The following is a 16718-nucleotide window of genomic DNA, read 5'->3' as shown; positions in this document are numbered from 1 at the left end:
AACAACACTGCAGGAAAGAAAGATCTTTCTCACACTGAAACTGCCATCTGCAACAGGGCATTTAAACCATTCTGCAGAAACGGATTCTTTTTACAAAACACACACTGTTTGGGTTTCACCTTTACACAGAGGAAAAGCATCTTAATGACCCTCCTATTTCTGTTTTATAAGCCCGTAAAGAAATTACAAGGGCTTTAGGTGACACAGCTAATCAATAGCAATAAATTGTCTGCCTGTACTGACATTGCTGAAATAGTGATGTATGTACTTACTTATTTTCCTTTATCGCCTAAATGCATTTATAATTTAGTTAATCAAGTAGAAGTCCTAAAGTAGCATTGTTGAGTGTAAATACCACATGGTAAATAAGACCTCAAGGTCCAGTTAAACAAGCCCATAAAGAGCTGATGGTCACAGGTGGGCTGTAACCCTGCAGACTTACCCTGGAACTCCAAGCATCGACCAACATGCAGGAAAAGAGCCAAAGACAGCAGCCGGGAGCATCTCATGATGGTGACACAGATGGATGCACCAACTGAATGCAAGGCAAACTGCTTTTTAAGGGCGTATTTTCTGTGGTTCAAGGTTACATTTTCACACCCTGTACAGCTGACACTGACGTGTGTGCACTTTTTCTGCCACTCAAACAACCACAATGTGTGTGCCTGCCCACACACTTTCTTTCTTGTTGTGCTTTCAGAAGCATGCTTTGTGTTTACCCTTACATGTTTTTTTTTTTGTTTGTAACTGGCAGGATGTGTCTGTCCAGTTTTTCAGCCACCTCATATGGTGGGGCGCCATGTGACGCGCCATAGCCATGCATCATTCATTGCATCCAGCCCCAGTGGGAGCCCTCAGAGACTGCCAGTCTGACAGAAGAGGCCTCCTCATGCTCTGCTAGAAAAATCACCCACTACAAGTCATGTTTACGGCTTCATTTAATTGCACTTCCTTTTAAATTTGTGTTTCCTTTTTTTTTTGTCTGGACAAACCTACTCGCTCAATTAGCACGTTTTGTCACCTTTCAATAAAAAAAGGGCAAATAGGTGTGGATAATGAAGACATTTTCAAGAAAACTAGTCAAAAATAAGTTCACTACAAGTTTTGCAGGAAGTGCACAGTGTTGTAGAGATCGATATCTTTTAACTCTTTATCAGCCAAGGAACCACATGCTCTGTAATGACCTTGATTTGCAACAAAAAGATAAAATTTCTTGTGAAAAAAGATATAAAACATTTTAATTTCAGTGATTGGGAGTTTCTACTTAGTGCTCACTAAAAGGATACATTTTTCCTCGGTGTCTTTAAAATTGTCTAATCAGAGCAGCAAAAGGATGACAGGGGATAAAGAGTGGTGAGAGACTGAAACCAACCTATTTTTTACCGTGTGGTTTGCAACTGCTTTTTGAACGGTTTCATGTGAAACTCACGGGCCTCAACAACCTCTGCAGCAGAAAGTTCATTGCACAACTCAGAATTTCTTCAGCTATCATTCTCCACACGTTTGTCACTGCAGAAGAAATTTCCTGCAGATTGAGTCACTACAAAATGTTAGCTTTAGGCATGTGAAGCTCAGATATTAACATGATGAAGAATCAAATGTTCACATCTGAAAATATTCCATCAAACTGCAACATCTGAACTCTTAGCAGGTTAACTTTCAAGAACTAAGAGGAAATAGGTAATCTGAGCATCTTCATAATTTAATTTGTTTGTTCTGAGTCAAGTCAGATGTTTACATGCATTTTCCTTCATCCAGGAGTTGAAATGAAGCATCAAATTAAAACATAATGTCTTGTTCTTGATGTTTTCACGAATTTTCAATTGGAATAGAATTTCTGCATAACAACATTATTAAAGCTACTAAAATTCCAGTCTTAAATCTGGTTAAAACTCAAAGAGAAGCAACATGTTTATTCCCAGACTAAATGTGAAAATTTCTCTGAGTTTCTGAGATCCGGCTCCAGATCAGTTCAGCTAGGGGGAAGGGGACTCACTCTTTCAATCGAAACTCAAACCTTGCTCAATTCTTAATGAAAATAAAATCCTAAAAAGAAAAATTCACAATACATCACTGAGATCAAATCAACTTGTGATGAACTATCTGCACCAGTTTTTACTGAACATTCTCACCAGAGTCTGTTTTTGTACCATGAACTACAAAATCTGCATTTCTTTCCAGAGAAATATTACACTGAATGATTTTCAGAGGCGTACTTGCTAAATCCGAGAGGTGCTGTTGCCCTGTGGTGGACTTTGCAGTTTGAGGGCCCCAACAAATAACATGGGACCTAATGGAGTGGTTACACTTATAATTCTTTTAAAAGTCCTTACCCAGGGTAACCCTGCGACAGAATGGCGACCTGTCTAGGCTGCCCCCTGCCTTCACCCACAAGTGGCCGGGATAGGCTGCGGCAGCCCCGTGACCCCGAAAGGGAATAAACAGAAGAAGATGAATACTCAGGGTAAAACGTCCGTCAATTTACTTCTCCACTGGTCCACTTTCAAGAATCCAAATGTTTTGATAAGCATCTAAAAACTGAAATCACATTAAAATGTTAAAGAAATGTATCTTATATACATTATTTTTTACTTGGAAAGAAAACATAGAATTAAATATATGCACCAACTTGTGTGTTTAGGGGACCCTATATGAGTGGATGGACGGACGGACGGACGGACGGACGGACGGACGGACGGATGGACGGATGGATGGATGGATGCACTGATTTGTTCTTCAGTTTGTCAAGTTTTACTAAAGAAGGCAAAAGAAGCAAATCAACTTAAATGATGGAAGAAAAGAGTAGCCTATGGAGGGGAGTTTCTACTTTCACATGATGGATCTTTCGTTTCCTCTGCTTGCAACATTATTGTGTGATTAGTGGAACATGTGAAACACTTGCGGCTAACAGAAAAATAATGGTGCATGCTGAACACAAAAACGGTGCTGAATAATTTGATCCTATTGTCTGACCTCAATGACAACTAACATTTTCCTCCTGAGCGTCCAATAAGGTTTTGCCTCCAGAAGCCCTAAAACACTAGTTATTGTCAGCATTATTGATATTAGAGTGCCGATCACATTTTCTGCAGCGGAAAGGGGAGGGTTTACCATTTAAACATTTCCTGATATATGAAATGTTCTTACCTGTTCTCACAGCCCAGCCTTTGGTCTGTTAATGATCGACTCTCCAAATGGTTAAAATATAGTTTAGTCTGTGTCCAAAATGACAAGCAGCACCTCATTTGGAGGGAAAGGTTCTTAGCTTTACTTTAGTTTAATGCATATCTTTCATGCACAGTGTAATCAGATGAACATGGATATAGTTGTAATCTTTCCTCCTAATTAAATTTACAGACACGCTCATTCCCAGAGGAGTTTTGAGAAAGACCCTCAGTCTTCTTCTGGTATGTCATAGACTGCCAGTCATCCAATTCATTTCACTGACAATGAATTGTTAACATTCAACAGACAAGGTATTTATTATTTTTACAGATGTCCAGCCAGTTTCCGTTTTTGGAAAAAAAGGACATTTGGCGGGACATCTGGAATTTTAGCTGGAAACTGGCTGTTGTTTATCAGCCAGTAGGAGAGTTCAGTGGTGCTGCAGCAGATCTGCTTCTGGAGGACCTCGGACTGACCTAATCCACTTTTTGGAACCTTATCACATTATCATGGTTGGGGGGAATCACCTTTTGTATCAGACGTTATTCATTCAGAGATTAGCTCTCCCACAAAAAAGAAAAAAAAAATCTGATTCCGCAGTGACACAAAACCTGATTGATATGCCACAATCAGTCCTGGTCACATACCAGCACTGGCCTGAGGCCAGGACTGAAAGATAAACCACAGTCCAAATTTTAGGTCAGTAACCTACACCACCACACTCTCTGGGTTAGACTTCAGTAATATTCAAGAATCTGTGTGACTATGCAGGACGTCAGTTTTGGATCAATCTCATAAATTAGAGCAGGCATTGCAAGACACTAATAAGAAAATGAACCACCCTGTTGCTTTTACTCACCTCAGCTTCTGTGCTTGGATAAGAAAAAGGTCCCTCAGAGAAAGAAGTGGATTGATGTGCCCTTCCTTGTTGAGGACATTCTGACTATGAAAGCAGTTGCACACTGAAAACAATGCAACTGTAAAACCCTTTGGTGCATAAGATCAGCCTGGGAGAGAATGCTGCACTTGAAATATAAAGTATAGAATGATCCAAATAGCAACAGATCAGGTAGCGAGTTTTTATTGCTGACATGCATAGATAGGGCTATTTTTCTTGTTTGTTTTTTTTACTTTCAGACTGTTAACTTGTAAAAGACATATTAGAAGTTTTAAAATCCTCAAAGTTGTTCTTTGGATATTATTGTAGTAAAAAGGAGAAAACAAATCAAGTATATAATTTTTCCTTCTTTTTAAAAACCTCTTAAACAAGTTTTCCCTTTTTATTTTTTAAACCATCACATTTCATAGTCTTTAACATTGTAAGCATCAACAGAAATAATTTTAAAACCATATTTTACATTAAGTAATAATACATTTATGGTAAGTAATTTTGAACATCTCTTAGAATATAACAAAACCTGACCATATCGCAGGTTATCCACAGTCAAACAAAACCGTGAAATGTTGAAAATTAGGACTTGTAACATCGAGTTTAATAAAATATTAATACCTTTAAAGATTTTTTTAAGATTGTAAACTTTAGCAACCCTCACTAATCCTTCAAAAGAAGATAATAACTACAGAAGCATGCATTAGCTTGAGCAAAATACAAAGATCAATAATGAATCATAGAAGTCTCATTAATTTTTAATAATTTAACTTTTAGAGTTATACTTCTTTATAGGTAATGCTTTCAGCATTGAACAACTACGGAAATTTCACGTGCATGAAACAGTAAAAATCTTGATGAATCAAAGTTTTCGATCAGCACTTTGATAAGCCTCTGGAGAGTAACAGTTAGGGAGCCTTTTAAAGGTAATCTAAAAGCAAACCCATGACCCACAACTTTCCGATTACAAAAATACCTTGTGTTTTATTTATGTTTTGGGCATTAACTTGTTAGATCAATGTTTTCTTCGGTGTCCCTGAGCACTTAAGTGGTTAAAGGGCCTTCTCCTTGAAAGCTAAGTGGCAGTTTAGCTGCCGAAAAATACTCAAACAGTGATCTGGAAGATCTGGACATGATGCATCTTGTATTCAGGTCATGAGACATTTATATTCTTACAGTAGAGTTCCAGCTGGTGAGTGCCTAATGGTTATTTAGTTGATGGAAAATACTTCAACACACTGGAGCAGGGTGGAGAAGCATATCTGGTCATTACACTAAGTAGTGATGGAGTGAGAGGGCGCACTTCGGGAAAGTGATACTACTTTGAAATTCATTATTGTGTATCTGGATTTGCAGCAATGACTTGTAGATATATATCTCCTCTAGTCACTTGCAGCAACATTGAGGGATCGGTTTCACTCCAAAAGTTTAAAAGCAAACTTCCAGTTCATGCACAGTTTGTTTGGGACCTTCTGACTGTAACAGGGTCTGTGCACTTCTCCAGACCTGGCATCCAGCCAGCTTCCCCCACATAACAGGACATCAAGCAGGATGGGAGTTTGCGCTACTGCAGAGCTACCAGAAAATGGGGTGAATTATTACTATCCACATAAGATGATTTCATTTAAATGCTAATAAAGTAGTCATAAAGTAATAATAAAGTAATAAACTGTTTTTTTGTGTTTTTAACATGTTATTGTAGCATTAATATCATGATAGAGGGCATATATGGATTAAAACAAGATTAAAATAGCGTTTCTGACTGTTTCTTTATTCAAATCGCTGTAAATCAAAAGTGGATTAAAAAAATTGTTTAAAAAAGCTCGCATTTGTTGCGTAATAACTACAATTGGCTCGCCACAAGCTCCCTGCTCCGCTACATTCTGATGCTTCCACTTGTAGACAAATAGATCCATGTATGTCTTTGTTTTCCTCGTCTGAGCTAGAAGCTGGCTCTAAACTGTACGGCTGGATAGCTCAGACATTGCTCGCCATTTTTGTTGCACTGCTAATGTGAGGTAGGAGCTGTAAGCCAGTGGGGTAACGTTTAAACAAAGGGATGATGGGAAATAAGCACAGTGTTGGAGCCATTTGGCTGAACTTAGGTTATTTATTAGATTTTATGCATGCATGTGCCTGTCATTCCTTGGCCATGCAGCTGTTCCAGCTTCCTATTGGTTAGGTGCATTTTGGGAGCTGCCGTGTCTTTTATTGGCTTTTGCTTTTGGATTTTGAACTTGGGAAGCACGGCAGCACATTAATCTTAGACAGTGCTTAGACTGTGTTAAGAACATGTTATTTTCATAGTTAGGACGTATTCATGCCTTTAAAGAATATTTTTTGTGGTTTGTACTTTATATTTTTACTGTTCAAGAAAGTGCAAGAAAATAAATAACATAAAAGGAAGAACAACGATTTTTTTATGAAGCACGCGTAAAGACGGTTCCTGCTCCCCAAGATATCCGAATGTAACTGCAACAGCAGTTACACACAGGCTTACTCCGCATCAAAGGTCCTGCCCACAACTCAGAGGTAAGTTTCTTATGAACAACTGCCGCTCTGCAGAAAATATGTTCTAGAATAAAACACAGTTTTTTTTAAATTTTGCCTAAAAAAGGACATAATCATGATTAAAAGACCAATAGGAACACTTTTACAAAAGATGGAATTAACGTTTTAGATCAATACTCAAATGCACAGCAGGTCAAGTATGTCATTTATGTATGGTGAACTTGTTTTAAACTTAAACCACAAGGTGGGTGTTGCACAGACACACCTCTCAAACCACATACTGAGATGATAATGTTTGTCAGTGGGAGGGAAGCACGGTCAACTAAAAACGTTTAAGCTTTAAATGAAAGCAACAAGATTCCACTTATAAAAGAAATTCAGTTTCAAAGTCTGTGCAGCAAAGAGTTTTTTTGAATGGCCTTCTGGGAGTTTAGAAATCCTCACACCTCCTTGAAAACCGCTAATCCATTTGAGGCTCTTCACAAAATTACACAACTGAAGGAGGCTAAATGTGCTTGATTTGTTCAACTTTGATGTAGTTGCTGTTGCTGCACTGCCAGCAGACACAGGGATTATATGATTTTTGAAAGTGCTCATTTAAGATCTGTCATGATGAGGAGTTATGATAGTGGAAGAGTTGTTTACATGTGGAAAAAGCTGATTCAGCTGTGAAAATGCACAAACTAAGCTCCTAACCCAAATGCTTGATTGAGGAAGACATGCTAAAAAAATGAAGAGTAATTTGACCAGTTACTCTCCTTGATTTTCAGGGGAAATGTAAGATTGTAAGCAAAACGTAATGCTATTTATATCAAATGAAGTTTCTGAAATGATGCAAAATGTGATGTTTTTGTCATCTTTTCTAACACATTTTAGTCAATACCAATGACCCGTGCCCAACATTTTGAACCTTTGCTCTTTATTTAAAACTACACAAAAACACTATAAGTCACAGCACAGCTCAAAATTCCATTTCAGGGTTTACCAAAAACCAAATAAGCACCAAGCAACACCAGAATGCATTTTACTTTCACGAAAACTGAATCCAATTTAAGCTATAAATCTGTTTAGTTCAATTGAGTTAATAAAAAAGCTGTTAAGGGCACTCAACCAATTTAGGCTGGGTCAACCAAAAGGTAATTTCCATTTGAGGGTTTGGTGCTTCAAAACTGTTGTCAGAGAATTGTTGTTGTAATCTTTATCTCAGATTGACTTGTAACCTTTGTTTTCCTGCGCAAACTATCAGCTCTGTGCTTTAGATTCAGCTGAGCTCGCTCCCACTAAAGGTGACATGGAGAACTGTGAACAAACAATGACATAACCTTCCTTTTAAGTAATTATCAGCTGATAGTTTCTGATAAATATGATAATAAAGTGACACCATCCAGTCACAGTTCTGTGAAAAAAAAAGAAAAAAAAAAAGGAAAAAGGAAGTGGAGCAGATTTCTCATGCTGGCAAATGGAGTGTTGCCTCTGGGAGACATTTGCGATGTTTAGCGTTACAATCAGTAGAACTATTCTTAATGATACTACGATTTTACTTAAAATGTCGAGGAATTTTAGACTCGATTCTATTTATATATGTCCTCCATCATAAAAACAAGCAGCAAGAACATGTTAAAAACACCAAAACCAGAAATTTCATCAAATATGGTCTTCAAGTATTTCATTAGGGTGTACATCTATTCCATTTTTAAGTTTTCATTTTTACAGAATTGCACATCTCTGAAAATGATTCTTCTCTGCAGCATCAGAGCTGCTTAGTGATTTTTAAAAAATATTTTTAAACAACCCACTTAGTACTTAACAGTAGACAGGCACAATTAGCAAGGAGGTGGTGAACATTTAGGAGACAGAGTCAGATAGTTCCCTTGGGAGTGTAAGGGGGCCAGAACAGAGGAGAACCTGGAGGAATATTGGAAACATGTCCACAAATGAATGCAAATATTGCTCTACTGGACGTGTAAGTTAGCAGCTGTTTACAAAGCAGAAAAGCATTGATTCTGTGATGGTGGAGACTAAGCTGCCTGGATCAAGCAACTGCATTGAAATTGGCACAGTCCTTGGAGCACACTATTTTACATTTCTCACAACAGTAGGGGATGGAAGATTACCTTATTTACATTTATATCAGTTGAAGATGGTGAATTTAGATTTTGAAAAACAAATTAAAAATGTTCTTTAGACAGTCGTTATCTGTTTTTTCCCACTAAGGTGGGAAAATGATTTAGCAAGTATCGAAGAAAAAGTATGTTGTGAAAGCAGGCCTGAAGCATAAAAGGAAACAAATAAGTATCACTGCTTTCTCACAACTTTACTTTGTGATTCAGACCCTTGATCAGGGGTGGGCAAACTACTGCCCGGTAGCCATTCACTACCCGTTAAACTATTTAATCTGGCCCACCAAAGTGGAATACATTATATTGATAACCCCTATTGTTTTATTTTAAATGTAATGCTGGTGTGTCCTCATAGATGGGCCACTACAAAGAAATTGACTTTTGTTTAGGTGCAGAAAACTATTGTGGATCCACATGGTGTTGCAAGATTTGTTGTTTTTCTGATGTTCGTGTGTTTTCTGAGTCATTTTTCCAATCATTTCATCACGACCTGAATGCATCATTTCTTTAAGTTTAGATTTATCACTCAGGGACATTAACCCAGTGGTGCAATTGGCACTAAAATAAACCACGATTACAAAAAAAAACAAAAAAAAAAAAACGTCAAAATGTTCCTTATTTCATTTATTTTCAATCAAAACTTAAGCATGTTTACGTCCAGATTCCGTGTTACTTCTTTCTCTTGTGAGGTAACTTGCCAAAACATGCCACTTATCTGCTTCTGGTTTTTTTTTTTTTTTGTAATTTCATGGTTTGATCAGATCCCCCTTGAAAATGAATCTGTGGCTTGTTCAGTTGCCCCTGAGTGGTAAAAAAGTAAGTATGTTTGGTATACTTTACTGAAGAAAAGTACATCAGTTCTGTCTCAGTGCAAATTACAACTTAGTGACAGTTATGATACCATGTCATATATTATATTTAAATAATGCTGATTGTATGTTTCTAGCACAAAACCTTTTGCTTCACAAAACCTTGATTTTGAGTTGAATTTATGCCTTTCAGATGTGTTCATGACAGACAGACGCTGTAATGTGGAAAATAAAATATTATTCATTGCAGATCAGGGATGCCTACTGCAGGAGGTCATAAATGAGTTAAAGATGTTGAGTTTGTTGACAGCAATCTTTTAATTAAAGCAGCGTGGGATAATGAGGGTTTGCCTCTGCTCAGCCATGCGCTGCACTTAAACTCAGCTGACGCAACAGAATATTCCCATGCAACCTTAGACCTGGGGGACAAATTGCTCTGGCACCGTCCAGGCAGCGACTGCACAGGAAGGCAAGCAGCCAATCAATAAGGTTTTATAGACCTGAATCACGCCTAAAAGTTCCTCCTTAGCTCTGCTGCCTCCACTCATCTCTTCCTAATGACTATTGTGGAGAACAGGGAGGCAACACTCGCACTCCTATGATTGAAATGAAGATGTTTGGACATGAAGTCTTACTTTCTTTTTTGTTCTTGATAAAACCCCAGTTCCTAACACCTCCCTGTAATTTCCAGTTGCAGATTAAAAATTAAAAAAGACAACAAAAAAAAGCAGCAGAAGAAAACTTTTTTTTTTCTAGGAGCCTCTGAGAAAAACTTCTACCTGTCAAAAAACTCATGACTGCCACCTATAGGCAGAAAAGTGGTGCAACTTCATAGTGACTGAAACACACGACAGTCATGCCAAACCATATCTAAACGGATGCAAACATGATCAAGAATTTAACAGTACATTTGAATGATTTACCTGCTGATTCAATCATGGGAGGTTTACATTGATCATGGCTTCTGAGCAGGTCATCAGTCAAACTGAGAGCAAATCAACAAAAGCATGCAGCATGTGTCTGTGAAAGACCAGGGTTCCACAGGAATCCCCAGTGACCGCTCAGCCTCAGCATTCCTGCAGCTCCACGTTCACAGCTTTTAATGCAGTGACTGAAGGCTGTTCCCATATGTTTAACCTCTGAAACTATATACTGCTGTGTCATCAGTACACACCGTTCCAAACAAACACCCACTCCCATCCACGGGCCGGCTTGATTGTCCCTCAGGGTCCGCCACTCTCTCTGAATCTTCCAGTAACACCCAGCCCGTCCTTCATCCTGCCTTCTATGACTCAGCACTTGCTTCTTGATGTTAAGCGATTATGTTGCCGCTGGACGTGATCGGCATTTGTCAAGAAATCACTTCAGCTTCCTTTCCAACCACACTGAACGCTTTAGCATGCTCCTTTAAAAAAAACATGACTTCACTCCTGCAGACAAGCATCACAAAATGCATTCTTGGTCAAAAGTGGATTTCTTTTAAACATGTCTTCCTTCAAACCATCTGACTTTTCCTGCATTACTCTCTGAATTTCACAGTTGGACAGAATCTGGGTTAAGAAATCACAAGAGTCTTGCATGATGACTGAAAAATTCTCATGAGGATGTGAAAAGAGCTGAATGTTGGGCTGGGTAGAGCTTAGGTAAATGCTGAGGCCGGCTGGTGAGGAGCAGGCAGTGTCTGAAGATGAGCTGAGGGAGGTTATTAAACGTGTTTTATGTATAATGAGGGGATTATACTGAGGACAGGTACACAAGGGTATGAGATACAGGAAGTAATGTTAATGTCACAAGCTTGGGTTTCAGGACACTGCATGAAATTGATCTGCAACGAGGACATGGAGGTCATCTGTAGGCTTCACATTTTCTGTACTGAGTTGCAAGAATTTACACAACTTGTCTAGTTTAAATAGAAGTTCAAACCATAAAAATAAAGCAATATATGCAAGTATAAAAATATTCTTAAGTGATTTATCTTTTCACCTCGTTTCTGACTTCATTATCCTATCGCCATGAGTCCGTGGCGATAAGCATTGAAGCCCACTGAGACAACTATTGCCGTAATGCTGGGCTATGTGAATAAAATTGGATTGAATTGAATGAGTCGATAAAAGTGACAACGGTGAATTAATTACAGACAATCCGCTTGTGTTTTCTGCTCCATTACCTACATTATCCACTGATTTTGGCAAAAAAAAAAACACCCAACTGCAAATTGTGTGGTACTTATAACAAGTAAAGGGTTCGACCCTTTTTTCCTCTTTGATAACATGAAAATTGTGGCTCATCTGTTGCATCATTCAAACCGTGTTTAGATAACGTGACCACCGGCTACGGTGGCCATTTTGGTTCAGTTGTTCCACTCCAAGGACAGATTGTATTTGGACTGATGAATCTCAGAGTGAACCGAAGCTCAGTCCGATTGGAAACGAACCGAGACAACCTCTTGAAAGATAGGTCAGAGAGCGGTTCCTGATACCGGACCGGGGTTCGCCTGGGATAGGCGATCTAGTGATTTTTTTCTGAGGTATAGAGTTATTTTCCTAGTTTAGGTTCTTCTCTGTCCTCTTTTTGCAGTGGCAAAGAGATCTTTGTTTTTAGCAAAACTGTCAATTATTGAACAAGGTGTTAAAAAACACAGAACTCCACCAAAGTCTCGTGAGAAACAAAGAAACCTACCGGTACTTTGGACTTCAAACCATCTTCTAATAAAACCTAACCCAATCCAACTAAAAGCAGACAAATGCGCCAATCTGGTTTAGTGACGTAACACTGAGCGTTTTCCTTCACAGACTCAACGGATCAAATAAGCCACATATTATACAGTATAAACAGTTATGGTTGGCCCAGCTCGAGTAAAGCCAGTTGGAAACCTGTTTGAACAGGAGGACGGCCAGACGCATTCTGTGGGATCAAACAGCAGTTCAGGCCTCAGGACCTTCTGGTTCCCAGCCCACGGAAAAACTCCACCTGCAAAGGTAAAAGCAGCAGCAGCACTAAATGTGTTATTTGTGTTGGCTAATTATTTCAGATATGCAGAAAGCTAACAAGCTTAAGATTTTCCAGTTAGCCCAACAAATAGGCCCCCCCCATAAACCTTCATCTTGATAAAACGTGACGTCCAAACGGACGGTGCAGAAGCCTGCTCTGTCGTGTGAATAAAAGCAGCTGTGAGGGGAACGTTTCAACCCGTAGAGATGCTTTCTGCATGAAGCTGCAGCTGCTGAGCCAACGTAAACACAGCCGACAACACTGCAGTGACCTCTGGCCCCACTGGTGTCTTTTCCACTGGAGATGCACTACATCACTCTAACAAGTGTGATTCCCCTCTGTATATATTTACAAAATGTGCCCTTAGCAATGGCTGATTAATGCCTTTTAAAAAAATTCGGAAAGTGAAAAAGGAATCCAAACCCGCATTTTTGGAGATTTACATTCCACTTAAGAGTATGGCTGGGGGGTTGGGACACTTTTGCGTGTAAAATTGGACCGACTGGAGCCAGACACAGAGGCCAGACAGTTTTATTGCATTGTGGGATTACTAGCTGGCTGAAATGAAAGTGTATCGTCACTGCGAGCAGACCCCCGATCGTCATGGTTGCTGACGGGCCATCGCATGACCTCTAAAGGTAAAACAACCCCAAGACAGTTTTTGACACAAAAACAAACACATACTTTAGTAAAAACAAGACAGACCTATGACACTCAGACTGATATCACAGATGACACCCAGATATTCAGCTAATTAGGAAGAAAAGGATTTCTGAATTTAAAGAATGATGAGAAGTTCAAATTAGAGAAGATTTGAGTTACTTGAGAGGTGAAACTGCAAGCTCTTTTAATTGTGTATAAAAATAAAAATTGTCAAATGATATTTTAGTTATTTAAAAAAAACATGATTCTAACTGTAATTACTAGTGGCAAACATGCAGCTAAAGTAGTTTATTTGCAGTTTCACAACAAAACACACAAGGCAAGGTGTCAGGACCCTAAAACAAAGCTCAACTACAATTCTAAACAATAACATTCTTATTATAACAATCATCCAAATTACTGGTAATCAGCAAATTTAAACGCAAATTACAGAAGTGGTGCAGAAACTTACTGCAGGGCATACAGAGCTTTTTGTGTTTCCAGATTTACCATGTAATAGTGCTTTGACTGAATCTCTGTAACAGGTCTCACGAACAACAACCTTTTAAAATACAACTATGTTGAATATTATTATACTGGTGATTTTGAGCTGTTTTGGCTTCCGTTGGACCGCCAATTGTGACCTCACCATCTGCAATTACTAGCATGGTTTCATTTTAATAAATGTGCAAATGCTTTCTTATCGTTCAAGAAATCAGACATTAGGAACCATTTAAAGACTGAAAATAGATTTCTGTTTCAGAAGTTTGTTTTTCGTCTTTAATGGCAGAGGAAATGGGAAATCCGACTGCTCCTGAATGGAAAATGTGATGCACAAGTAGTAAGAACCCACAACCCTTTCAGTGGCTGCAACTTAAACATGTTGGTCAAACACTGGTGGCTTGTATTTATGACCTAATGATGGTTTATGTAGACTGATCGCAGTCAGCAAAAGTGCTCCTGCACTTATGTTAAGTTCCATATTTCATACAGAGCAGAAGCAATCACAATAGAAGACATTTAAATTCCTGTGAACTTCTTTGGTCAAAACAATGTGAAGCTACGAAGCAAAAAATTCATTTCATTCATTTCACTTCAGATAGTAGTAACTTTGTCATACATTTCCTCGTTTCTTAAGTGTTTATCTCATCAGAAAGGCATTTTTATAAAAGCATTTAAATCATGTTTTAACGTAAATGAGTGTTTCAGCTTAGATTTCAAACAAAAACCAAGCTCACCCCACTGTTTTACCTAAATCCCCAAATGGCAGAGAGCATTTCATGGTGAATCCTCCTGTTTATATGCAATATTTTATCAGGAGCTATAACTTAAATCACCCCAAGGGTTACAGCACTGGATGACAGGCAGAATTGCTAAAATAAGGCCTAGATTTCATTTTAACTCAATAAAAGCTGGATTTCTCTGTCCAGTCCACTGTGGTCTGTTTATGTTCCCAAAGGCTGATGTTAAGAACCCTCAGCTAACATGTGCAACATCTCACAGACACTTCCAGGTTACATTTTTTAGATCAAGTATTTGTTAAATGACCCCAAGGAATCTTTGAAGAACCAAATTTTAGCTTTCCTAATTTACACAACCATTAAAAATGAAAGACATTTCAAATCAGCAATCACTAAAGTCCCACTTTAATCATCTTTTCATCTACCTTCAAAACTCTTTTATTTACGAATATGCAGTTTTAAGACATATTTTCTACAAAGCAGCAGAAATTCATTAGAAATTTCCCTCTGAGTTGTGGGCGGGACTGTTGGCGCTGAGTAAGTCTGTTTTACACTCTCTCCTGCTAGGTTCCAGCCCTCACAACCCCAAGTTAACATTATTAGTGCAGCACAAATGGCGAGTAATATTGGAACGATCCAGACGTACAATTTTAAAGCCAGATGCGCGGTCAGATGAGAAAAGCAAAGACATACATGGATCTATTTGTCTGTAGGTGGATGCATTCAAATAGAGCGGAGCATGGAGCTTTTTCTGACAACTGTAGTTTGTACGTAACAACTGCAAGCTTTTTCCAACCATATTTTTTCGTCTGCTCCCGATTCACAATGATTTCAATAAAGAAATAATCATAAATACAATTTTAATATTATTTTACTTAAATAATATCCTCCATCGTGAGAAAAATGCCACAGGAATATGTTATAAACACTTAAAACACTATTTTAGTTTGGTTGTTTTTTAAGACAAAAAACAAAATTTGCACCATCAACATGTAAAAAGGCCACACTATAATAATGGAAGGCTGTGGATTTTAAAAAACACCTTGAAAATTCAGCTTTCTTGATGACCCACGTTCCTAAGTGATCTTTTCTGAATCAACATCCATTCTAATGCATTTCACATCAATTTCTTTCAAATTTCTTCCATTCCCGCAATGTTTGAACAACAACAAGAGGGAAATCTTTACTTTGGAAGTGACAGGTCGGAACAGATAAGATCATCTTCAAAAACATGATTGATGGCAAACTGTTTACATGAGCAGATAACAGAAACTCTATCACGCTTACTAAAGAGCTCTTCTGTCAAGTTATGATTAAAAACAGCTTAGGATTGTTTTCTAGAACAGGTTAATAGTTTCTGCATCAGTCAAAAAGATAACAATGCACATGCCCGGAGCACAATCCTGTCTTCTTTCTAATAAACCCACAGCTTCCGAACATGTCTGCTCTTCTTCCAGGAAAGTGACCCCTGCCCCCTTTGCTCGAACTGCAAGCAGTAGCTCGTGATGGTTCTGCAGGGAGCGAGCTGGGATCATTACTGCCAATAAACAAAAGCATACATGAGGGCTCAACCTGACAGGATGGTTAAAAGGTGGAAGGAAGGCGCAATTTGTTTCAAACTCGTCATCCACGCTTCAAGTGAGGAAACGAGCGCGCCCATACAGTCATGACTTTTGTCCAACAATCCACAAACGTGACTGAGTTCCAACAATCTCCCGCTGACAGAAAAGTGTTAAAATGTTCTGTTTTGTCTTCAGCTTTCAGTCTTCTGTCCTTCCTCCAAAGCTGTGGGGGTTGTGGACCTTCAACTCCTGACTGGTGCAGTGTGAGCGCAGCGCTGGTCAGTGTTAAGCCTCAGTAATTAAGACTTCACGCTGTTCTACTTTAAAAGCCCCAAAATGCCCCCCTCCCCCTCCCCCTCCTTCTCTGTTGAAAGCAATTTATTCGATTTGACACGACTTGTGCTTCACCTCATCCTCGCCTCTCCGGAAACACACGCCAGTGTTGTGGCGGAACAATGGAGTTCTTCTCCTCCTTTTGTTTCCTTTCGCTTTTGCCGTTCCCGTTTCAGTGCATGAGCATGGTTGTGTTTAATGAAGTCAAAAAGGCCTCAGTTTCAGGCAGATGACAGATCATCAGGAAGTTCAGCAGTCCATCAGGAGGTGAACACAGAAACAGAACAACTCCACACTTCCTGATCTTTCCTCTTCAAAGATCACGGCTGTGGTTGTTCTGGACTCTATTGAGCACTTATCACCTCTTAGTTTATAAAGATAAATCTGAACAGCACCTAATTTATACAAGACTTATCTTAAAATGTCCACATTTCTGAGCTTGTGTTGGATTTGAC

General features: G+C 38.8%; 1 protein-coding gene across 2 annotated transcripts in view; it reads right to left on the bottom strand.

Moving 5' to 3' along the window:
• The window catches only part of si:ch211-149e23.4 (uncharacterized), a 76497-nt gene that overhangs the window by 12153 nt on the left and 47626 nt on the right, over window positions 1–16718 (bottom strand). The gene's annotated exons all lie outside the window — the stretch shown is intronic.

This window comes from Oryzias latipes, chromosome 13 (assembly GCF_053564925.1).
Source record: "Oryzias latipes strain Hd-rR chromosome 13, Olatipes_Hd-rR_3.1".
Lineage (NCBI taxonomy): Eukaryota > Metazoa > Chordata > Actinopteri > Beloniformes > Adrianichthyidae > Oryzias > Oryzias latipes.
This window is presented reverse-complemented; position numbering and strand designations above follow the sequence as displayed.